Here is a 26194-nt window from a genome sequence, read left to right as displayed (position 1 = left end):
ATTCTTGATTGTAGCCATTCTGTCGTCGAGCTCGCCTTGAAGAGCATCGATGACCATTTCTAATTCTTTGTCTTTAGTACTGCGGTTAAAGGCTGCTGAGTGGAGTTTCTTCGTCATGATTTGCATCTGCCTTGCATACTCATTTACTTGTAGAATGACTTCATCATTAGACTGCCACTCCTCCTGTCTTGCAAGTTGAGATGTGCCGGCAGCCACTTGTGTTGCTTCTTGCTCTGTTGTTATTGGTGGTGTTTCTATAGAGATGGTTGCTTTTTCTTGGCCATCCTGAGGTTTTGAAACCTCTGCAGTTGCCGGCTGAGTGGAAATTACTGTTGTGGTCTCAACCCTTTTTGGTTCCACGGTTGCGGACCTTTCTGCCTTCTCAGTCTCGGTTTCTTCCTCATGTGTAGTGGTTTGCTCTTTTTCTGTATCTTGCTCTTTATCAGTTTCATCCGCCTCCTTGTGAGTTTCCTTGGTTGTCTGCTCTGGTGCTGGTTCAGCTTCCTTTTCTTCATGCTGTTCGGTGTGTTCAGTTTGTTGTGTAGCTTCCGTTAGGTGGGTGAAATCAAAATCTTTTTCCTTGTCGGTCTCGGCTTCTTCAGTGGTCTCGTGGCCTGGCGGTGATGATGGTGGAGTAGGCATGGGCTGGTCATGTTGTTCCGGCGGCGGTGAGGTGGGTCGGAGAGATGCTTGGCTTTGCTCTTGAGTTGCTGCTTCCTCCACTTTCTTGGCCGCTTCTTATTCCTCTTTTAACTTTAAGGCTTCTGCCTCTTGGTACTTTCTTTCTAAATGATCCTTGGGATCCTCGGCCTCTTTTCTTGAATGATGTTTTGTTCGAAGTCCTTTCAAGCCGGTGGGTACCCACTTTTCTGGGTCTTTTCCCTGTGCTTGCCTAGTGTGCTGATACACTTGTTTTTCTCTTTCAAATCTTGCTTGTTTTTCAGCTGGCTCCTCTTGGTGGGCAGCCACAGCTTTCCTCTTCATCTCTTTCCTCCTAGCTCTTTTTTCTTTGTTGTTGTCAGAGCTTTCACTGTTGTGCCGCTCTGATTAGCTGTCATCTGAGTCATCACCTGATTTAAATGATCTTTTACCTAATCTTGTAGATCTTGGAGAGGTTTGAGCTGCCAAGATCCATGTGTTCTCATCCGGGGCAGGCGGTAGGTTGTCGGCCATGCCAATGGCATGATAGGCTATTTTGGTCAATACTTCCGACGCGGCCAAGTATGTTATCTTTCTCTCCTTCTTGGTGGCCTTCAATGTTGTCAACACATATTGCACGTGGTCCACAGGTTGTCTGGTGGTTGACGTTAAAACTTGTGTAAAAGTGGTGGCCACGACGTGATTTGGTGTCGTGTACCTTCGTGGCCTTTTCGCAAGGAAATGGAAATGTTGATGGTACAGACGTGCTGGCTCTTCCACCTGCTTGTGGATGAGATCAACAAATGTAGCCGCAGCTGTTTCCTTTGTAAATGTTCCCGCTGTCTTCCTGTCTCTTGCCCGCATGGTCATCCCCTTCAGTGGGCAGTCTGAGTGCCTCTACCACAATACATTTGTAATTACAACCTCTACTTTATTTCCTTAATTGTTTGATATCTGGGCACTTCCGTCTTCTTTGATCGTGGACAGAAGCTTGTAAGCTTTCTGAAAGTCCACCCCGCAAGGCTCTTGTTCATAGAAATATCATAGCCCCAACCTGCGTTTAGCCTCATTGGTTTCCAGCTTTGCAGGTATATCATAGACCTCTTTAGGCAAGATCTGCAACTCTACCTGATTTCCTTCTTCACTCTTAAACCTTCCAGTGAAGACCGTGGTGTGGTGCTCTTCCAGCTATTCTTTAGAAAGGTATGATGCTTTTGCGACCTTTACTGCCTCGGGGTCCAGTTGATATGGGGGAAGTTCTTGCAGTTTCTCCTTTTGGTTTAACTTCTTCTTGGCCTTGTCCGTGGCTTGCATTGCTCCTGTTCAGTGAGTAGAGTGCAAATTTAGCAGAGTTGTTGGATTTTTCTCTGGAATGTCCTTTTAGACTGAAATGCTGATAATCTGGTCCAAATTGCTTCAAATCAATTTTTGAACAAGCAAAGATGCATAAAATCATGCAAGGAACAAAATTGTATGGTCAAAACAAAAATTTGCAACCAAAGTAAATAATCGCGATTATTTACAGCTGGGAAAATTTTCAACTTTTTTGAAAACTTGGCTTTATAGGCTTGAAGAAGTATGTGCCAATTGCATGCTCTGAGGGAAATATTGGCTCATTTGGATGTACAGGGTGAAAATGGTACCAGATTTTGTCTTTAGGTCTCTGAAACAGTAGACATAAAGGAAATTTGAGATTTTGAAATCCAAATTGACTCAAAATTGGCTAGTGGGCTTATCTCAACATGCTCTTTGGATATATGATGACAAATTTTCCAAATTGTCCCATTTTGGCCAAAAAGTAAACAATCGCGATTATTAACTTTTCTTCCAAAATTGACATTTTTTGGCATAGACTGGTTCTAGGCATGGTATAGACCTTGGTTATGAATTATGAGGTGATTTGGATCAAGAAAAGTTGTTCATATCCCAAATTTTGGCTTTCACAGACTTCTTTGTGTTTTTTGGCAGTTTTGCAAGTAACGGGTGGTCATTTTAGCTCATACTTGATTTTTGGCATGTAATAGGTGTGTATGCATGATAGGTGAGGTGAATTGACAATTTCCAAGCAAAAAATTTGCAAAAGTAAATAATCGCGATTATTTACAACAGTGACAAAAACGTTGCAAATCTCACAAATTTTGACCTAAACATGTTTCATACACCTAATACAAGTCCTAAACTGAATTTGGTCAAGTTTGGTCATGTCGGCATCACTTTGTGCTCTATCGACTCTGAAAGCACCATTTTTTGTGATTACTCTGTCTGTTGGATTGGTCGGTCAACTTTGAGGCTTTGGACTTGTCCGTAACATCATCATGAAGCTACCTGTCCAATTTTGGCTCATTTGGAGTTAGTTTGGCCTCGTATGTCGAATTTGACGCTTTGTAACCTTCGAGCAATTTTTTGCTTTTCGAGGACTCTTCTTGATGGATTTTTCCAATCCAATCATATACATTGTATATGAACCTCATTAGAAAGCCATCTATGGAGTCAGGTCGGAATTCTGGCCTTTTCCAAAAAACCCTAATTCTCTACTGAGGATCCCCTTGACCCTAGCCAAATGGTCATCTGATGGTATGGAAAGGTTCTACATTGTTAGGGCATGCTATGGCTCAAATCCCATCTGATTTGGTCAACCTGGCAGGCCGCTATGGTCAGTTTTAGGTCGTAGATCTTCGTGCACTGCTCGGTTTCTAGGGTTTTCTCTAGAGCTTTAGACTAGCTACCGACCGTACAAAAATTGATTATTATGACATTACCTGTCTCTTGAAATCATAGTCGTCCTCGACTATGGGGTAGAGAAGATAAAGCCTATTCATTAGTCCTTTTCCTAGCGGGTAGAGAATCCCTATTTTACCCTACGACATCGTTCCAGAATGGATGACTAGTCCATTTGGCGCTTGAGAGCCTAAGCTGCCGCAAGAATGTCTGCACATTAGTCCTATCAATCTTCCATAGTAGAGTGACAAGATCTTCTTGGTGTTTGGGAGATGTCATCTCTGCAAGCTTGATCTAAACATGTATACAATTTTAGTGTTGTGCACAATAAAGAAAAAGAGAGTCTTATAAGACAAAAACTTTATTCACTCTTAACATTTGTACATTTGCTTACTCTAGGGAAGCATTGTAAGCATTGACAAGGTTTAGGTTATCCTTTAAAAGTATGCCTTGCATCCATCTAGCATCCTCAAAAGGATAATTCTTAAACTTAATGAGATATCGTCGGATAGTCTTACCGCCTCTTAGTACCTTGTCTTCATGTCAGAGAATGGACTCGGGCTGCAGCACCTCTTCTTGGTCCTCGATCTCTGTGGGTCTTCAATAGTTGGTTCTTGAGGTGGCTCTCCTTTGTAAGGCTTTAATAGGCTCACATGAAAAGCGTTGTGTATGCGTCAATGGCTTGGAAAATTGAGTTGATAGGCCATCTCATTGATTGGCCTAAGAATCTGGAAAAGACCATAGTACCTTTTTGCTAACTTAGCATAGTATTTTTGGTGTCCTGTAGGATTCTTGCCCATTGTGTGCCTTAATCGAGCCTTGGGAAATTTGAGTAAGACCCAATCATTTTCTTTAAAGGCTTGGGATCTTCTGTGCTTGTCAGCCCAGCAGCCTTTTGCCTTTGCTATGAGATAGAGATAGCATCCTTAATCTTTTGGAAAGATTCTTGTAGGTCTTGGCTGTACTCATCTGCATAGCAAAGATCTTCCCATGTATCTTAAGTAGCAAGGGACCTTTTGATCTTCCCTCAATTACCTCAAAAGGAGCTTTTCCCGTGGAAGTATGTAGAATGTTATTATAAGCATACTCCACTAAGGGTAAATACTTCTCCCATTGGGATCTTTGATCTACTTTCGTTACATAGGCTTTTAGTAGATCAAGAATTGTTAGGTTAGCTATTTCACTTTGGCCATCCTTTTGCAGGTGATAGGCTGAAGAGAAATTTAGCCTTGTTCCTAAATTCTCAAAGAGACCCTTCCAGAAATTACTGATTATTCTAGGATCTCTATCCGACACTATGGACATTGGCAAGCCATGGTACTTGAAGATTTGTGAAATGAAGAGGGTTGCCATTTGATGGGCTTTGATAGTCTTTTTGATAGGTAGAAAATGATCTTATTTACTGAACCTGTCTACTATCATCCATAACCCTGTATTCCCATGAATAGACTTAGGCAATCCAAAGATAAAATCCATGGATATGCTCTCCCATGGTGAATTATGGATTGGCAAAGGTTGAAGCAATCCAGGTTGTTTCCCTCTATCAAACTTCGTCTTTTGGCATACCACACATTTAGAAACATACTCTTGTATGTTTGCTTTCATGGTAGGCCAATAGAAATATGTTTCAATCCCCTTTAGGGTAGACTGAATCCCTATATGCCCTGCATAAGGAGGAGCATGAGATTCATACATTACTTTCTCACATAGTGAGCTAGTAATGCATAGTCTATTGCCATAGAGAAGATAATCATCTTGTAAAGTAAATGGTTCCTCTTTCTTCCCAACTGCAAGGGCTGAAATCACATCTCTAAAATCAGGATCAATATCATACTCATCTATCATAGAAGATAGATCATTGTGAGTTGCTATGGAAACCGCATTCACTCTCGGCCATCTTGACAGTGCATCGACTACTTGATTATGCTTTCCAGCAATGTGAGCAATATGAAAATGAAATTGCGAAAGAAAGTTTTCCCACCTCATTTGTTTGTCGGAGAGCTTCGTCTGCGTCATGAATTACTTAAGACTTTGGTGATCTATTTGTAGAATGAAAGGAGTCCCCAATAAATAGTGCTTTCATGAGTCTAAGGCATGTAGAACTGTGAGGAGTTCCTTTACATATATGCCTAGAGCTTGCTCAATAGGGTCGAGCCTTCGACTTTCATAGCCTATGGCGTGCCCTCCTTGGAGCAAAACATCTCCAAGGCAATCACCACAAGAATCACATTGGACCTCAAATGGCTTTGAGAGATCCAGTAGTGTAAGCATAGGTTGAGAGATAAGCTTTTTGAAAGCATTGTTTTCCCTGGCAGACCATGTGTAGCTAACGTTTTTCTTTGTTAGGTCATGTAATGGTCTTGCTATTAGTGAGAACTTTTTTATGAAGCATCTATATTATGCACACATATCTATAAAGCTTCTTAACTCATAAAGATTCCTTGGTTTAGGCCATCCTTTTATGACCTCTAACTTTGATGGATCCTTTTGGATGCCATCTTGAGAGATAATGTGACCCTGAACCTCTTGTAAGAAAAATTCATTGTTCTTTCGATTAACATAAAGTTTATTCTCTCTTAGAACTTGAAATATCACCTGGAGGTGTTTCTTGTGTTCGTCTAATGAATTAGAGTAGATGATGATATCATCACAGAACACTCCAGTAAAGGTTTGGTGAGGCCTGAATAGCTTCTCCAGCCAGCAGTTGAATGTGGCTCGTGCATTGGTCAAGCCAAAAGGCATGACAATGTATTCGTAAAGACCAAGCGTAGTGCGAAATGCGGTCTTTACAATGTCTTGATCAACTATCCTTATTTGATGATAGCCACTTTTTAGGTCAGAAGTAGGTGGACCCTTGTAGCTTATCAAATAGGTCTTCTACCCGTGGAACAGGAAACCTATTTTTGATAGTGATCCTATTTAGTTCTCTATAGTCGACACACATACGATATGTGCCTTCTTTCTTTTGCACTAGTAGCACAGGAGAACAAAATGGAGATGAGTTAGGCCTAACCATGCCCTTTTCGACTAACTCATGCACTTGCCACATAATCTCCTCTTGTTGATCTTGAGAAACTCTATAAGGAGGTTTGTTAGGTGGTGAACTTCCTGGAATAAGTTCAATTGCATGGTCATCATTACCTTGTTTAGGAGGTAGCTCACAAGGGATGTTGTCAATAAAGACATCCTGAAACCCCTTGAGAAAATTGGATAACTCTAATTCCTTTTGATTGTGTATATTTTCTTTTGCTAAAACATTAGGTTAATTTTAAGAATCTTTAACAAAAATCATGTACACGGAAATAGAACTCTTTATTGACTTGTTGAAAGCTTGTGTATGTACAATGGGTATAGTGTTACCCATTTCCTTAGCATCTATATACATATCCTTTTCCCTGAACTTAAAGGAGATTCTCCTTTCAGGGAATTTAACATTGGCAGCCATGCGATCAAACCATGGTTCCCCTAGGATTACATCCTCATGCTTGAGAGGAGAGATAAATAATTCCTCTTTGTCCACATAGATTTGGACATGGAGCCTCAATTTCCCGATTAAGGGAGTGACTGAAGCTTCTTTCCCCTTGAAAGCATTGTCTGCGGGTAGGACATCTCCCATCTCGTAGGCTTGTATGCCTAGCTTGGTGGCCAACTCTATAGATATAAAACTGTGAGTAGAACCAGGGTCAAAGAGAATAAAAGCATCATGTTCTCCTACCTTTCCCCAAGCATGGCATAGAGGAGATCCTTTGTGGTGAATTTCCTCCTCTTGGAATTCGACCAAGGTAGCTCTAGAAGGTTCATGGCAGGTGTTCTTTTGGGGACAAGCGCAGTACACATGCCCTTGCTCGCCGCACTTGAAACAACAGTTATCCTTGCAATAATGCTCAAGATCTTTAGGAGAGAGTTTATTTTTGCCTTTATAAACTCCCTTCTCTTTAGCTTTGTTGGAGTTGCCCTTAGGAGACTTTTGGACATTGTCCTTCCCCTTAGGCTCATTGGAACCCTTGTTTTCCATGGGCTTAGAATTTCTATTAGCCCCCATTTGGAAATTGATTCGAGAGGCCACCATAGTATGGTATATAACCGACGATATGGTGCGTGGCCTTTGGGAGTTGACATACTCCGCCATTTCTTCAGTTAAGCCCGCACAAAATTGTTGCTTTTGCTATCCAAAATCCAACTTCTTGAAGAAGTGGCTTTGAGTTGTAAATCCCAAAACTTGTCTACATATTTGTGAATGGATTTGTAGGGAGAGAGATTCAAGCTTTGCCATTCAGTGAGTGCTTTGTCTTTGGCATCAGTGGCCAAAAACTACTTCGTAATGGAAGCTCTTAAAGATTTCCATGTTCGTGGAGCTTCACCATTGGCCCGTAGGCTAGACCACCATTGTCTGGCATACTTTTGAAAGTGCATAGCTACATGGTGTAGCTTAGAGGACTCCGTGAATCCCTCATCTCCAAATGCCGCTTCTAATTGTTGGTGTGGGACGCATGTCTAACCTCACCATCCTATCTTATTGCTGTATTAGTGAGAACCACGATTAATTTGTCAAACCATGGGACGAAGCTGACTCGACTAGTGCATAGAGGCTACAACAGGTTGTCAATCTCTAAGAAAACAACTAAAAACTCGCATCTAACTCAAGCTATACTCAAGTGACTGAAATCACCAAAAGCCAATCGCTCATCGACAAGTAAATCACATCCATTACAGCATCAAATGACATCCAAACGTTATGAAACTTCTAGGACAAGTTTATAAGACCTAAGTACACATGCTTATGGTCTCAAACCCCACTTTAAGTCAAGTTCCAAAATCATAATTATTAACAGTGCAGTGGATTTTTGACTTAGTTGTTTTCGATCGAGAATGCCTCTAAATGCTTAGCAATGATGCCCCAATACCCCACCTATGCTTAGTTTTCTATTTGAACATGTAAATTTCTAGTTATGAGGAAATTAGGCCGTGGGTCGGCGACGCCAAAAGCTACGAAATAATGTGAACTGCTTACGTCAATGCGTAGAGCTCTTACCTGCGGTTACAATGCAACAAATGCAATCGCAATGTGACAACCAGGGAGGGAGTAGGAAGTGCAAGAAGAAGATAAATGAGCGTTGTTAGCTCACGCTGTGTATTTTTTATCCAAAAACTTAATAAAATCTTTACAAAATTGGCTTTTATACCTTAGCCAAGGTCTAAAATGTGCAATGTCCGGCGCCCAAGACCTTTAAGGCTCCACACTTATTGTATCTGCAACCTAGGTACACTAACTGACCTATGCTTTACACCTTGGAACTCTTACTGAGTCCGTAACACGTTACAATTATCACAATGGATAAATAATTTGGAAAATTACAATACATGGCCATTTTGGAAAAACGTGAAAAGTGTGTAACTCCAATCTTCACTGCTTCTTTGTATTCATCCTCGATGTGCATCCGTACATCTTTGGTCTTTAGCAGCTTTTGTTAACTGACATTGACTCAGTTAACATTCCCCCTTCCTATTTTAGTGCCCCTCCTCGGGCACTGTTGAAAAGTATTCGTGGAGACTGTGGAAGGTTTTGATTGGTTGTTGATGGGCTGATTGTCTTCATATGTCTGTAATTCTCCGGGCCCTTGAAATCCACCTTTTCACAAACTTTGGGATGCAAACAAGCCATAAAATTTTCCAATTTAAAGTACTCACCACCATTAGCCAACTACATGGCCATTGCAAAGTCCCTCTAGTATTCTTCGAAGCGAACGAGGAAAACACCAAATTCCTCGTTCACATCCTGCTTCAAATTCTTCAACCTTGCATACCTCTTTACAAAAATCCTTAAAAAAACGGGCCCGCAATGCTGGCCACATAAGTCTTGGCTCTCCTTCCAAGGCATAGAACCATGTCTTTGCTCTTCCCCGCATCAGCAACAGAATTGTTTGCATTTTTCTATCTTCATTTGGCATATGCAATGATAGCATATACAACTCAAAATCGGCCATCCACTCTTCGGGGTCTTCTTCTCCGGTGAAAACTGGTCCACAACTATGCGTTGCCATCTCTCCTTGATGGAAACAACCTTCTTTAATCAACACCGACGAGCAATCAATTGCTCCTCAATGGGGGCACAAGAAGATGGAGAGGGGGAATAGGGAACACACCTGACACACAACACAAAGCCTCCCTACAGCTCAGGGTATTCACAACACCCCTAACCTCTCAAACAACACCTTCAAATTGTCTAATTTGCACTACCAAATCCACCTTAGCACACAGAACAACTATCTCATACCTTGCAAAAACACCTTGCAGCACACATACACCCACACTGCTCAACTCACCCTTTCCAACTCACAAGACACCCCGATTCTGCCCTCTTTGTAACACCGTTCAAGCTGCAGGCATACCCTCTACAAGCACTGGCAAATACACAAAGAGTGAGAGAAAAGGAGGGGGATGGGGAGAAGCAACACGAGAAATAGGGGCAAATGCTTGGTAGTATTGCATAGGGAGATAGTACAATCAAGTATGCATCTTCAATGGCAAGCCCATAGTACACAGGCTTGTAGGCCTCCAACAATTCTCCTTGGCCAAAAAGCCCTCAAAAATTAACTTCTATGTCCTTTTATAAGGCTTGGCTAAGGCTAAAGAAAAAAAAAGGAGCTATCTAGCTCATAAAATCAATTGAAGCTTCTTTTAGAATTTTTTTTGCATTGCCACCACTTGGCACACTTGATTTCTTTGATATTTGCATGGTGCACACCTCTTGACTCCTTGTCCACTCAATTTAGCCATCCTAGACTTGCCCTATTTGGCTTCTTCCCCTTGTTTTACCATTAGCCCTTGAAGCCTTTGAATTCTCTCTATCACCCTCTTTTGTTCTCCACTGGCCGGATAGGCCTCTTGGCCAACCTTTGAAACTGGATGTGGGACCTTTGTAGCGGGCTAAGCCCCTTGATTGGTCTTGGGCTCGTGCTCTCTTTCTCTCTCTCTATTCACTGCATGCCGCTGTGGGACCCTCCCTTTGTTGAGCCTCTTGCTGCTTCTCCTTCCATCGTGGGACCCCTCCCTTTGTCGAGCAATAGCGACATCGCTATTGGGGGAGGCTCTTGCCCTCAAATAATATTGGCCCTAGTGGGCGTGGGAACCGCCGCTCCATTGACCGGCCACATCATCAGTTGATTGCCAAGGGCCGCCGGCTGCAACCATCGGCAACTAGCTAACGCCCACCAGCCACGTGCACAGCGCCGCCCCCCCCCCTCCTCCAACCAAAACTCCGCCTGGATGTTGTCTGCACCACCAACACTAGCGCCTCACAATCACCGCCATCGCCATGGAGCTCACAACAAGCTCACGCCATCCCATGCTCTATAGTGGCCGCATGAACTGGCTCAAATACCCCGGCATCCGAACATCATCAAAGGCAGATGGGTTTACTCGAGACCACATGGAGCCCATTGGCCCATGACATTTCCAAGCTTCACTTTTGTACTTCCCCAATTTGTACTACCTCCCAGTTGGCAACTGGTGATCCATTTCCCAAGCCGTAAAGCTGTGCTGAAAACCCATTGTGCTGCTTTTGACTACCACCGACTTTGCCACACTTTGCAATTCCCTGAGGCCTTGAACGGAGGCCGTAAAAATGCCAATCTTCATCTGCAACCAATCCCGAACAAGTGCACCCAATCTTCCAACTTTTATATCTTTCCACTCCAGGCTTGGTTTGACGTGCAGTCAATTCTTGCTAATTGTGTATGATGCATACCCTGCTCTAGAACTTTGTTGAGGCTCAAAAGACGCCAGATGGCACACCTCCCCATGTGGTCAAGTGGGCACCAACCTAAACCCCGAAAAAATTTCAATTGGCCATAGCATGCAATTTGTGGCTCCTATCTGCAATTCGAAAAGACGAGTAGGCTCCATAAATTGAGAACTACACACATGTACCTTGACTTCCACTTGGGCCACTTGTCCCCAAATGCCCTGTCCGGCAAGAATCTGCATCACATTGAACCTTCAACCTTCAATAACTTGGGCTCCGTAGCTCGGTTTGATGAGCCGTGTAGACCTGCTCCTTCACCACTTCAAGCTCTACATTCTTGGACGCAAAGACTGCACCTCGCATCCCCTTAACCTACTCCCCAAATTAGCCCCTTATGGAGCCTTCCTTGGCCTATAAACCACATTAGTCATACATCTCCACTGCTACCTGTCAGCCCATGATCCTCCTAGCTGCTCCATCATTTTACCATGCTTTTGCTAGCCTGCATATATCTGCCCATGCCACCTTCTAGGGTCAACACACTTTGGTTGTACCAACGTCATGCAATATAATATAGCACGTGAGATCCTTTGCAAGTGTAAAAATCCCAAAAATGGAATAAGGGAAGAAAAAACCCCTTTAAACTACGTAGTAGTATGCAGGTATTTCCATGTGTCTGATATAAAGTAACAACCCCAAATCTAGGCCATACAAACGACAATATCAAGTATAAGATCCCCCATTTTTCTCTGTCTCAGTATTGGCACATAAGCACCACTACACTGGTTGTGCATGGGTTACGAAAACATCCTGATCCAAAATAAATTACATGTGGTGTACAAGCTAAAAAAACCTTTTATCACAAGAAACTAAACCCCTTTACACTACGCAGTAGTATGCAGATATTTTCATGCATCTTATATAGAGTAAAATAGCCCCTACTCTAGGCCAAACAAACGACAATATCAAGTATAAGATCCCCCATTTTTCTACCCGAATATTGCCACATCAAGCACCACTACACAGTTTGTGCATGGGTTACCAAAACACCTTCATCCAAAATGATTTACAGATGTTGGAGAGGGGGAATGGGGGAACAAGCCCGGCACAAACACAAGGGCCTCTTTATAGCTCAGGGTATCCACAACATCCCTATCCTCTCGAAAAACACCTTCAAAAACACACTTCACACTAGCAGACCACGCCTGCTGCCCAACTCCCACCGCTCACACACTCCACAAATCCTCCACACAAAGCACACCTACTGCCATGGTCTATCTCCACCCTTACAGACGCACACAGTCACTCAATCTCACTCTCTACCTCAAAACACCATCGGTCCAAGGGAGCACACACATCCACATTGCCGGCAACGAGGGGAAACACCAGAGCAGGAGAAAGAGAAGGGGGGAAGGGGAAACGACAACAAGATGGGAAAATTGTAGTTTGATTGCACTTTAAAAGGCATATACAAGGGCTTGCAATGCCATCACCATGGCCATTTTCATTAGAAAATACAAAGGGCTTTGACAGGCACACTCCTCTGTCAAAGAGATCCACTTTGCAGGCTCCAAACGGCACAAAAAAAGCCAACCCAAGAACTCACACACACTCCCTATCTTGGCTCTCTGCAGGCTCACCGGCTCAAGGCCCTGGCAAGAAGCCTTCTTTGGCAAAAAACATGAAAAATGACTCAAAAGTGGCTTATATAGGGGTGCCACTTTCAATTTGGGTATCTAGGCTCTGATTGATCCACTTTGCATCCACATTTGGTAATTTTGGGTGAGGTAGCCGCCTCTGGCTTCATCTGCTCAATTTCTCTCTCTTTTGCACTTGAGGGGGGCATTAGCGACGTCGCTATTGCCCCTAGACACTTTTTCATTTTTTATTTTTCCTTATGTTTTACCCTTTGGGAGCTTAGATTTGCATTGCACCCTTTGACCATCTTTGTCCACCTCCAGCAGTCCTCTTCTCTCTCTATTTGTCTCTCCTCCCTCTCCCTTTTGGTCCCGGCCTCTCTCCTTGGCTTGCCCTTGCTTGGTCTTGTTTGGCCGGCCTTGGAATGGCCCACTTGCACCTTTCACTGGGCGGCCCACTAGGGCTCTCTCCCTCCCTCTCTCTGTCTCACTGATCACGGGACTGCCCTCAAAATGCCTTATCTCTCTTCTCTGATTCACTGCTCGCAGGACCCCTCCCCTTAGTGAGCAATAGCGATATCGCTATTTGGGGGCGGGGGGGGCCTCCAAAATACTTGGCGGCCTTGGACCTGTGGCACTAGTCGCCGAAGGATTGCCACACCATCTTTTCGATACCACCAGAGTGAGAGTGTCGCCGAGTAGGACCACCCCATGCACCAACGGCCTGGCAAACCGCCGCCAGGCTCCCTTGAGTCACCACTGCACAGCGCCCCAAGGGGCCGCCATATCCACGCAATACAAGAGCTCCCACTCTACTATGGGATCACGTTGTTGCCTTTATACCATGCACCCTCAGGCCTTGCTAATGCATACAAGATCACTCCCCATCCATGTGGCAGCATTACAAAGGCCTGCCTCCAAAGTCCTTCAATTTTCCGGAAAAAACCCTTCAAAAAACACTTCGGGAATGAAAATTATCCCCCTTCTTCAGAGCATTGCTCCTTTCGTCTCAATGACAGCATGCCCAAACTGGAAAAGCCCGCTGAAAACTGCCACCGTGGACTTCGACCCGCCCAACCTTCACCACCTCTTGAGCCTTCCGAGGTCGCAAACCAAGGTTGTCAAAACCAACCAAAATCATTTGCAAGCTCACCACCGCCAAATGCTCCCAACTTCATCATGTTGTATCTTACTGACCAAGTATCCGATTGATGTGGAGTCAATTCCCACCACCTCTATATGAAGCATACTATCACCGAGAACCTTGGTGAGGCCATAAAGATGCCAAATGGCACATTCTTCAATGCAAGCAAGTGGGCTCAAACCCGTCGCCTTGAAAAATCTCAATTGACCATAACTTGCTAACCAAAGCTCTGATCCGCAATCCGGGAAGACAGACATGCTCCGTAATTTGAGCTCTACACATGTATCCACTAACATCAGCCTGGGCCACCTGTCCCCAACTGTCCTGCCCGTCGGGAATTTGCTACACCTTCTATCTTTGAATTGCAATATCTTCAACACCGAGGCTCCATTGGACGAGCCGTTTGGATAGGCTTCTAGAGCACATCGAACACTACATTCCAGAGCATTGACTCGGCACTTCAGACACCTCCACTTGTTATCCCAACTAGACCATCCTTTGGCTCTTTTGGCATTAAAAACCACTTCAGACATACACTTCCGCTACCTCTTGGCTGCCCATGTAGGGAGGCGTTGTAGCACGACTTAATTGCAACCCGCAAAATTGTCAAATTGGTGGATCGGCACAGAAGCACGGGCATAAGATGTAAATACAAATGGCTTTCAATGCCATCACCATGGCCATTTTCACGAGAAAATACAAAGGGATTTGAGAGGCACACTCCTCTGTCAGAGAGCTCCACTTTGCAGGCTCCAAACAGCACAAAAGAAGCCAACCCAAGAACTCACACACACTCCCTATCTTGGTTCTTTGCAGGCTCACCGGCTCAAGGCCCTGGCAAGAAGCCTTCTCTGGCAAAAAGCATGAAAAATGATTCAAAAATGGCTTATATAGGGTGCCCCTTTCAATTTGGGTATTTGGGCTCTGATTGGTCCACTTTGCATCCACATTTGGTAATTTTGGGTGAGCTAGCCACCTCTGGCTTCATCTCCTGAATTTCTATCTCTTTTGCACTTGAAGGGGGGCATTAGCGACCTCGCTATTGCCCCTAGACACTTTTTTATTTTTTATTTTTCCTTCATTTTTTACCCTTTGGGAGCTTAGCTTTGCATTGCACCCTTTGATTTCTCCCTTTGACCACCTTTGTCCACCTCCCACCAGTCCTCTTCTCTCTCTATTTCTCTCTCCTCCTTCTCCCTTTGGTCTCGGCCTCTCTCCTTGGCTTGCCCTTGCTCGATCTTGTTTGGCTTGCCTTGGAATGGCCCGCTTGCACCTTTCACTGGGCGGCCCCCTAGGGCTCTCTCCCTCCCTCTCTCGGTCTCACTGACCGAGGGACTGCCCTCAAAATTCCTTATCTCTCTTCTATGATTCACTACTCACGGGACCCCTCCCCTTAGTGAGCAATAGCGATATTGTTGGGTGGGGGGGGGGGGGGGGGGGGGGGGGTCACCTTGCCTCCAAAATACTTGGTAGCCTTGGGACTGCGGGACTAGTTGCCTGAGGATTGCCACGTCATCTTCGCAATACCACCACAGAGAGAGCGCCACCGGGTTAGTGCGTCGCCGGGTAGGACCACCCCTTGCGCCAACAACCGGGCAAAACCGCCACCAGCTTCCCTTGCATCACCACTGCACAATGCCCCAAAGGGCCGCCTTGTCCACGCAATACAAGAACTCCCACTCTACTCTATGCTCTACTATGGGCTCACGTTACTGCCTTTATACCATGCGCTCTCAGGCCTTGCTAATGCATACGGGATCACTCCCCATCCACGTGGCGGCATTACAAAGGCCTGCCTCCAAAGGCCTTTAATTTTCCCAAAAAAACACTTCAAAAAACACTTCGGGAATGAAAATTCTCCCCCTTCTTCAAAGCATTGCTCCCTTCGGCTCAATGATGGCATGCCCGAACTGGAAAAACCCGCTAGAAATTGCCACCGTGGCCTTTGACCCGCCCAACCTTTACCACCTCTTCAGCCTTCCGAGGCCGCAAACCGAGGTCGTCAAAACCAACCAAAATCATCTGCAAGCTCACCACCGCCAAATTCTCCCAACTTCATCCTGTTGTATCTTGCTCACTAAGTATCCGATTGATGTGCAATCAATTCCCGCCACCTCTACATGAAGCATACTATCCCTGAGAACCTTGGTGAGGCCATAAAGATGCCAGATGGAACATTATTCAATGCAAGCAAGTGGGCTCAAACCCGCCCCCTTAAAAATCTCAATTGACCATAACTTGCTAACCAAAGCTCCGATCCATGATCCGGGAAGATAGACATGCTCCGTAATTCAAGCTCTACACATATATCCACTAACATCATCCTGGGCCACCTATCCCCAGCTATCTTGTCCATCGGGAATTTGCTACACCTTCTATCTTTGAACTACAATATCTTCAACACTGGGGCTCCGTTTGACGAGCCGTTTGGACGGTCTTCTAGAGCACATCGAACACTACATTCCAGAGCATTGACTCAACACTTCGGACAACTCCACTTGCTATACCAATTAGACCATCCTTTGGCTCTTTTGGCATTAAAAACCACTTCCGACATACACCCCTTGGCTGCCCAGGACCTTGGTACCTGCCCTAGCCTTCTGCATTGCACCTGCCTACAACCTTTTCTTGGCATAGACCACTTTCTAGCTCGGACCAACTTGGGCTGCACCAGCGTTGTAAAAGCTAAAAAAAGGCCTTTTGTTATAAGAAACTAATTACCCTAAAATAACAAAAAAAAGACCTCAACAATAATCATCATGACTAGTTCCAACTATCATCATCAAACAAATATGTACTACAAGCCATAATTACTTTTCATCTTTAGTCGCATAGTTATGCAGTCGCAAAAAAATATCAAAGAAAAAACCAGATATGGCCACTTGGTGACATGATTTAGCAGGAAAAACCATTAATGTATGTTCATCAAGGTAATCAAGGTGAGTACCGACCTGAGATGGTAGCTCAACAACCTCCATAGCTGCTTAGTATCAAAAAAGCCCTCACACCTCTCTATGAAAAACACACGCAGAGGGAAACAATACCCACTGACTAAATGAGGGGCCAGAGCATCCTCATCTTATATAGCGCCTCCTAGCATGTTCAAGGTGAAGATGCTATTGCCTCCCAAGCCGCCTCTATGGCCACTTCTGCTTACATACAGGGAGTTGAGAGGGAGAGAGATTCAGTGTAGGGGTTATCATACCCTTCTACGCATTGTAGTGTAGTTAAGGGGGGACACAGAGAGCCAATGGGCATGAGGTTTAACGTAATGAAAGCCACTACCTCAAAAAAATCTCCTAAGGGGTGGGTTTCCATTGGATGTTTAAAAGGACGAGGTTACTCCCCATTTTTTCACCAAAAAAAAAACCACGCCGACCAATTCAGAAAAATGTTTAAACAATGGATATGTGTATCAAAGAAAAAATATGTATTTTTGTTCTATATATATATATATATATATATATATTCAAACTACTGTATAGATATACATGTGTGTGTGTGTGTGTGTGTGTGTGTGTGTGAGAGAGAGAGAGAGAGAGAGAGAGAGAAAATGAAATGAAGGCATCCTTTCCGGTGCATGTGACTTTTTCACAAAGGACTTCTATATACAACATCAATTGACTTTTAATAGAATTAAACACGATTATGTTCACATGTGAGACCAACTGAGTTTCGCAAAACCTCCAACAATCCTCCTTCTGGAGTGAAGGTGTTGAGACCCACAAGCAAGGAGCACATTGACACCCCTTCCAACTCAATACTGCAATGAGCAACTCCAAATCCCTAACACATTAGGGGAAGAATGGGCTTTAGAACGGCCCTTTATCTTGCCAGTAAACCTGATTAGCTTAAGGCTTAAGTAAGCTTTGACTACTAGGCTTAAGGGGTGGGAAAAATAGGTTGGAGGGTTTTTTGAATATCCTATTGCGATATTTTCGAGAAATATAGAGGAAGATTTTACTAGATTTGGTTGAAGGTATAAAAATGCTCCCTCCCTATTTTTTAGATCTAAATTTCTCTAGCCTCTCCTTTTCCCTCTCTTACCTCCATCCAAAGATAGGTGGGGCTCCTCATTTCTCTCTCTTGCACTGCTCAAAAGTGTAGATCTACTCTTTAAATCCTATTCTCTCTGTAAAATGCCCACCAATATTCCTCTTTCTTTCCTCTACTTTTTTGGGCCCTACCACCCCTCTTTCCTCTCTCGACCATCCTCCCCTTTAACTGCCCCACGGGGTCGCAAACCATGGGATCAATGGTCCCAATTGAAAGGCAGGATGCCAGCTAATTTGCACCATTGATCAACTAAATCTATACTCGGAATCTCGAGTTTAGATTTTACAAAACTAATCTCGAGAGGCTAGTCGCGTGGACCTACGAGGGTTTTGAACCCTCACCATCAGCTTGAGGAGCACATGCCTTGACCAACATGCCTACGTGTGCTATGTTGAAATATATGTGTGATTTCACATCAATTTGAAGGTAAACTCAAGATCTTGACATAAAATTTTAACTCGGGATCTCAAGTTTAGTTTTTGTGGACCCCACCATAAAAACTAAACTCATGATCTCGAGTTTAGTTTTTACCCATCGACGGTCAAAATCTACAAGCGGCATTGATTTTGCACAAAGGCCCTTGATCCCATGGGTGGGACCCCGTGGTATTTAAAGCTAAGGCTCAACCACCTCTTTTTCATTATCTCTAGACATAACTACCTCCAGCTCAATATTCTCCCCAATCATGAGCTGAGAAAGAGAGAATAACCCCTTTATACTTTTGCTCTCTCTCTCTCTCTCTCTCTCTCTCTCAAATGAGATTTTCTAGAATCTTGCCAAGATTCCATCGGCTGTAGCATTAGCCCTTGCTTGTTGTCCAACCTAAAGCTTAGCAAGCTGGACTCAAACTCTCGCTGCTCCATGCAAACATCCTATAGCTGATTGAGCTACCCAAGCAAATAGATTGCATATGCTGCACGACTCAGTGCAACACATTAATCAAAAAATATAACCAACCCCCCGCCTACCCCCAAAAATAACGCGTCAGGCTGTGCAATTGTCAATGACTGTATGCCATCACTGACCCCGAGCTCTTTTTTATGTCAGCGTGCTACAATAGATGACTCCACGCCCTTCCTTCTGTCATCCCCATCCTTTGTCTTTGCAACAGGCATCTCTTGATATTTGCATCATACTTTCTTTTTCAAAATGTGTCTGACATACTCTCTCAAACAAGATTGCTTCCCTTTCCTGCTCTGTTTATCTCCTTTGCTGATAGTAGATCTTTATTGAATCTCTCTCTCTCTCTCTCTCTCTCTCTCTCTCTCTCTCTCTCTCTCTCTCTCTCTCTCTCTCTCTCTCTCTCCATGAGCACCTACACCTTGCATTACCATAACTTATCTCTATATGTCTATGTCTTCTTGTCTTTCTACATCTCCCTCTCCACCAGCACTTGCACCTTGCACCACCATAGCTTACCCCCACCCCTCTCTCTCTCTCTCTCTCTCTCTCTCTCTCTCTCTCTCTCTCTCTCTCTCTCTCTCTCTACCAAACTCCATTACATAGTACATTGAACAATGCTCTTGGTCCTTTCAAAACTGATCCAGCATTCTTGTTGCAAGCGCTATCCTCAACATCCACAATATGGAAAACCCTAACATTGTAAGTAATCAGTTAAAGAAAGTTATTTGTCAAGGCTTCTTGAATTGGTTACTATTTTTAAAGCATCATTAACAATGTCATGCAAATGTATTCTTGGAGTTTAGTTATGTACAAGTGCTTTGTGGGTGATTGTACTTTGAAGCACTAGTATGCATGTTGGGTTTTGTAGGGTGCATATATTCATACAATGCATAATCATTCACTATGACTGTAGTTGTTTTAAAATACGTTGTATTTTATAAATGCAGAAATATTTTTATAAATGACTCCATCCTAAGAATGGCGTTGACTGACACTTGTATGTTTAGAGTAATCATGCCATACATGTTTCGCAAAAGCGTGGACGGGCACACATGTGAAATGCTTCCAAGATCACTAGGAGAAGGTAATGGTTTGCCTTGTTTAGATGCTATGAAGTGCATGTATGGGTATAGGGCTACGCAAGCCATGTTGTCAACCTACGATAAGTAAAGCCTAGAAATATAGTTCACCTACTTTGTTAAGCCGGTGGTGATAAGCCTCGATGAGAGGCGGTAGACATTCGACGTGTAATCTTACGTTTATATTAGCTTGCAGAAACATAAGAGAGTTGTCGAGACTCTATTTATCCATGTGGCATTAAATGTGATTGACAGTACGGTCTAAAACACCTCCTCACCCTTTTTTTTTTTTTGGTTGGGGGGGGGGGGGGGGGGGGGGTCCATTAGGTGTGGACTTGAAAGGGTGTGGTAGTATGCAGACTCCATTAAACCCCACAACAAAAACCACAAGCAAAAAGGTTCAAAGACCTAAACAATCAAAACCCCTCCTCCTTGTGGTGCTTGCATGCTATTCTCTAAATTGGTGCCCACATGGCTTCGACCACATTGTGAAGGCAAAGAGGATGGTCTTTACTACCACATCCATTGAAGAAAATAGTATCCCATTTGGTGGCCAAAGAGAAGTGTATAATTGATCCCAAAAAGCCATTTGGGTGGGCCAGCCATTGCCAAAGGCATTCATCTATACCAAAAGAGAGAGAGAAAGAAGACAGATCCCAAAACAGTTCAACCGCAGCAACCGTCACCCTAGAATGCTCAACATAGTAATAAAGCGCAGAAAGCAATTGGGAAACAGTACATGGCATAGGTAAGAAGCCAAATAAAAAGTTAAAAAATCTAGAACTCCAAAATAATGATAGTCTTTAGTCTGACTGGCATGGCATTTGAGGAGATCTCCATCAAGTCAAAAATAATGAATGAGCTTCGTGAGGAGAAGTCATTATTGAATACTTTACAGTCGGGTACAATCAGGTCTACGACAAAGTTTTGACTGGCCTAATATAAGAGTTCCCAAGCTGAGTGGACTGTGAGAAACATACCCACAACCCTGTTCAACTGGTGTGAAGGATTTGATGATGAAGGTACAAAATGTAGCAAGAAGCCTACCTGGATTTTGCCTTGCAGTTAGTCGAATCAATCGGCCGAAGGTTCTCTAACCCTCACATGGCAACTTCCTGGCTCGAATGATGTCCCAGATTTTGCCTTGCGTTTGGTTGAATCAGTTGGTAGTCAGATGGAGAACGCTCTCTAAGCATTAAATGAAAACTTCTAGCCAACATTGATCAACCTAGAAGACCTCCTACCAGAAGACAATATGGGAATAGAAAGCAAGGCGGCAAACAACAAGGAGCTATCTCACCCTACATGGACAAAAGTTGCTTCAGCTTTACAACTCTGCAGCGAAAGCGGATCGGGACAGTGAGTCTGCTCATGTCTTTTTTAGCAGTCTATTTCCCTTGGCTTTTAAACACATTGACACCTTTGAAACAAAGGAAATATCTCTTAAGACAAGTGTTCCTTTGTCAACAACCTACCTGGACACGCGACGTGCAAGTCTCCACAATTTAAAGAAAGGCCTAGCCGGTGCTTCACAGCCTTTCCTCTAGCCTTCATCCCATTCAGAAGCCTCCTCGACCTCTCACTGTGGTATGTCGAAGGAGGGGTCGCGCTTCTCGAGCACGTTTTGGCTTCTCGTAAAATAAAAAAGCGCCCTACGCAGGCTACTTCCTCAGTATAAGCCGCTGCTTTTAGCTATGCATTGACTTTTGGTTTTGTAGTTCCATGCTCTATTTAAATCCCTTTAATTCTCATGTTCATGAGCTTCCCCTTGTAACTAGATGTATTCTTGGACTCCACAACTGTGATGGGCTTAGTAATAGTATGTGTAGTCATGTCAATTACTATTTCTCTCTTCGGCACTTGTCTGTTGGTCACCTTTCATCAACTGAGTCATCTTTCTTTCGGGTCTAGTTGGTAAAATAAGTACATATACTCACTCACTTAAATCATTTTTTTGAGTTGATCGAGATCTCATCAAATGCCAAGGCTATCATTATTTTGGAGTTGTGGGAGCTGGCACATGGCACGCTGACAGCTAAATTGCAGTTGCTGGCATAGCAAGGCACTATTCCCTGTGTTGAGTGCCATGCAGTGGGGGTGCTGTGAGACGTGAGGCTTTTGCATGTATATAAAGTGTGGGTAGTGTTTTGTAGTGCATCTTCAAGGTCAAGTGTTATATGGTGTAGAGGAATTGTTCTGAATTTGTTGTGTGATTTGAAATGGCATCAAATTTTGACTTTGCGGATAGCTTTGATATTGTTGACTACACTCGTGCTCATGCTACGAGTACAAGTGAGGAGATAGACTTTGAGCAAGGTGTTTTTTTTCTTGGTGATCGTGAATGTTAAGTTATTTGATGGTTATGTGCGCTAAATGTGATGTTTTTACTGAGCTCTGCTGGTCGCTTTTGATAGAATTGAAGAGTGTTTCCGAGGGTTCTAAGTGGAGTGGCCATGCCGTAGTGATTGGCACTCGCATGCGTGTCCTAACCTTAGCGTGGCTCCAAAGGGCTACAAGAGGGTTGCATGGAACCAAAGGGTTGCTAGGAGTTTGCAGAGGAGCGACACTGTCGAGGGTGAGAAGCGCCCATTGTGTTGCTGCTTTGAATGCCAATGACATTTATTAGATTTTGTACCTATTGCTAGTTTCTATTTTGGCTTCATTATCCCAGTGAGCATGGCTACCCATGTAATGTAGTGTACGTGCAAATTTCCATGAAGCCATGGAGGTTAAATGCAATGGCTACTAATGTAATGTCCCAAATTTTGCATTGCGTTTGGTTGAATGAGTTGGTAGTTAGCTGGTGAACGCTCTCTAAGCATTAAATGGAAACTTCTAGCCAGCATTGGTCAACCTAGACGACCTCCTACCAGAAGACAATATGGGAATAGAAAGCAAGGTGGCAAACAACAAGGAGTTGTCTCACCCTCCATGGACAAAATGGTGGCAAGGTATGCAATTCCTCCACCAATACACATCAAGTAGCGAGGACACAAAACGGATGCAAATCTGCTTGCACACTACATTACATTAGTAGCCATTGCATTCAACCTCCGTGGCATCATGGAAATTTTCACGTACATTACACTACATGGGCAGCCATGCTCACTAGGATAATGAAGCCAAAATAGAAACTAGAAATATATAAGCCACAAAATCTAACACATCATTGGCATTCAAAGCAGCAGCACAATGGGTGCTTCTCACTCTCGACATTGTCGCTCCTCTACAAACTCCCAGCAACCCTTCGGTTCCATGCGACCCTCTTGTAGCCCTTTGGAGCCACGCTAAGGTTAGGACACGCATGCGAGTGCCAATCACTGTGGCATGGCCACCCCAATTAGAACCCTCGAGAACACTCTTTAATTCTATCAAAAGCGACCAACAGAGCTCAATAAAAACATCACATTTAGCGCATGGAACCATCAAATAACTTAGCATTCACGATCACCAAAAAAACAAACACCTTGCTCAAAGTCCATCTCCTCATTTGTACTCGTGGCATCAGCACGAGTGTACTCAACAATATTAAAGCTGTCTGCAAAATCAAAACTCGACGCCATTTCAAATCGCACAACAGCTTCATAACAATTCCTCTACACCATATAACACTTGACCGTGAAGATGCACTGCAAAACACTACCCACACTTTATATACATGCAAAAACCTCACATCTCACAACAACCCCACTACGTGGCACACAGCATAAGGAATAATGGCTTGCTACGCCAGCAATCGCAGCCTAGCTCTCACCGTGCCATGTGCCAGCTCCCACAACTCCAAAATAATGCTCCCACAACTCCAAAATAATGATAGTCTTGGCATTTGATGAGATCTCCATCAACTTAACAAAATGATTTAAGTGAGTGAGTATATGTACTTATTTTACCAACTGGACCCGAAAAAAAGATGACATAGTTGATGAAAGGTGACCAACACACAGTGCCAAAGAGAGAAATAGTAATTGACGTGACTACACATACTGTTACTAAGCCCATCATAGTTGTGGAGTCAAAGAATACATCTAGTTACAAGAGGAAGCTCATGAACATGAGAATAAAAGGGACTTAAGTAGAGCATGAGTTGAAAATAGCTCTTATGGGAACTACAAAACCAAAAGTCAATACATAGCTAAAAGCAACAGCCTATACTGAGGAAGTAGCCTGCCTAAGGCGCTTTTTCATTTTACGAGAAGCCAAAACCTGCTTGAGAAGCGCGACCCCTCCTTTGACATACAATAGTGAGACGTCGAGCAGGCTTCTGAAACGGGATGAAAGCTGGAGGAAAGGCTGCTGAAGCGTCGGGCTAGGCCATCCTTTAAATTGTGGAGAATTTTCCGTCGCGTGTCAATGTAGCTTGTCGACAAAGGAACACTTGTCTTAAGATATACTTCCTTTGTTTCAAAGGTGTCAGTGTGTTTAAAAGCCAAGGGAAACATGCTGCTAAAGACATGAGCAAACTCACTGTCCCAGTCCGCTTTCGCTGCAGAGTTGTAAAAATTGAACATTCTGAGCCGTACTTCTTTAGATTGCAGCGATGTAACTTAACTGTCCAGTACATCTTGCTTTGCTCCACTAGGAGGAGAAGAAAGTGGACAAAATGTACCTTACTCTCCTCACTGTTCTCCAACGGCAATAGTGAAAACAACCTTCACACAACACCACTAGAATGAGGCATTTCTAGCATGTTGGCAAGGATGACTGTCGCCATTGCAAACTCTGTGGATTCTGCTTGATCAGGAAACAAATCACCTCCTTGCTTGATCAGGAAACAAATCACCTCCTTCGACCTCTTCTACTTCACCATCCTCAATAAACTCTCCTTCTTCATTGAAGCTTTCTGCAGGTAACAGCTGAGCAAGCTTTCTGACTGAATTTGTCCTATTCAAAAAGTAAAGAAATGACTTGTAAGATGCCGCTAAAACACTACCATCCTTGAGTAGCCATGTGAAAGAAGGCAACTTCAAGTCTGCCACTGCCTCGATCATGCTGAGAATGAAGCCGATCCGTTGGTTCAGACGGTTGCCCAACAGGATGATCGCACCTGCGCACGCCAAGAAATGATTGGTATTAAGGAAAGAAAACGCTTGTAATTGCTGCAACAAATCTGCTCTTCCGGCTTCACTCCTAAGTCGGGCTTGGGTACACGAATAATCTTGCCGGTCTTGCAAACATAAGATACAATTCTGAGGTCGAATCTGTTTGAACCTTCTTCCTTATCTCCCTGTGAGGAAGGCGAACAGGAGATTCATCAAAGGACAACCTGAGCCCACTCGCCTCAGCAACACCAGCACTGGTAGGAAGATAATAAAAAGCTTCCCCCATTGAAGTAGCGAACTTAGGCTATGAGCAGCAAGAAAGGAGGGAAAGCGGTGCAGCAAGAAACAATACCACACCAAGCGCGAACCAACCCACGTGGCATAAACCTATTCGCTTAGTTTTTTGCCCCCCATGAACATTTAGGCAGTGTTGACATTGCGCATGCCCACGGAGACCCAAGCCGAATTGCTTTTGGAGTGGAAAAGTTGAGTGAACCGCCCTTTAGTTCTCGGAATTAGGCTCTTCATTAGTAAATAAATATTTCTTTCGTTTTCTCTTTTGGTAGAGACAACCAAGCAAAGCTAGGTGGTTGAGCACAACATCTTCTCGCATCGATCCACCAAGTTCACAGTTTTTGGTGACCCCGCTTTATACAAGCAACTAGCTCGTGCGACCCGCCGATCGCTCGCTCTTACCATCGGTACATGTATATTGTGTATATGTGTCTATCTCTTTACATCTCCAATCCATACAGTGTACAATGCTACCTGATGTCAATTGAGAAACTTGGCGATGGATACCAGCTCAGACACAATTCGGCATCCTTAGTACGGGGTGAGTGGGGGTGATTGGCATGTTGGTGAATGATGGGTAGAGAATTGAATCTTTATTGAATACAAACATATGTACACTGCACTTGGCATACATACTGATCAGCAGGTGACCAGCAGGTTGTTGAAATATTTGCCCCTTTCAAGTTATCCACCTTGCATATATTTATCCATCTACGTCTCTTTAAGATGCATGCATAGGTGGTCACATTTGGATAGAGGCCCTCACTATACATATGATGAAGACAACCTACAGCTTCCTCACCCAATCATGATGTTTTTGTTCAAAATCCCCTCTTATCATGAGTTATTGTCCTTATTCGACTTCTTGCATAACTTATAATGCCTTTAAGATGCGAGCATAGGTAATTGCATCCAAATAGAAAATCAAACCACTACTTTGT

The 26194-nt window shown here is 43.7% G+C and overlaps 1 pseudogene across 1 annotated transcript; it reads right to left on the bottom strand.

Moving 5' to 3' along the window:
- Nucleotides 1–24066: 24066 nt before the first annotated feature.
- LOC147426073 (uncharacterized) lies at nucleotides 24067–25340 on the bottom strand (annotated as a pseudogene). The gene is made up of 2 exons (XR_015186144.1): nucleotides 25129–25340; nucleotides 24067–24964 (listed from the first exon to the last, which is right to left on the bottom strand). The product of XR_015186144.1 is annotated as an uncharacterized LOC147426073 (transcript).
- Between the last annotated feature and the right edge of the window lie 854 nt (nucleotides 25341–26194).

The sequence above is a fragment of the Adiantum capillus-veneris genome, chromosome 24 (genome assembly GCF_014529385.1).
Source record: "Adiantum capillus-veneris isolate H3 chromosome 24, ASM1452938v2, whole genome shotgun sequence".
In the NCBI taxonomy this organism is placed as follows: domain Eukaryota; kingdom Viridiplantae; phylum Streptophyta; class Polypodiopsida; order Polypodiales; family Pteridaceae; genus Adiantum; species Adiantum capillus-veneris.
This window is presented reverse-complemented; position numbering and strand designations above follow the sequence as displayed.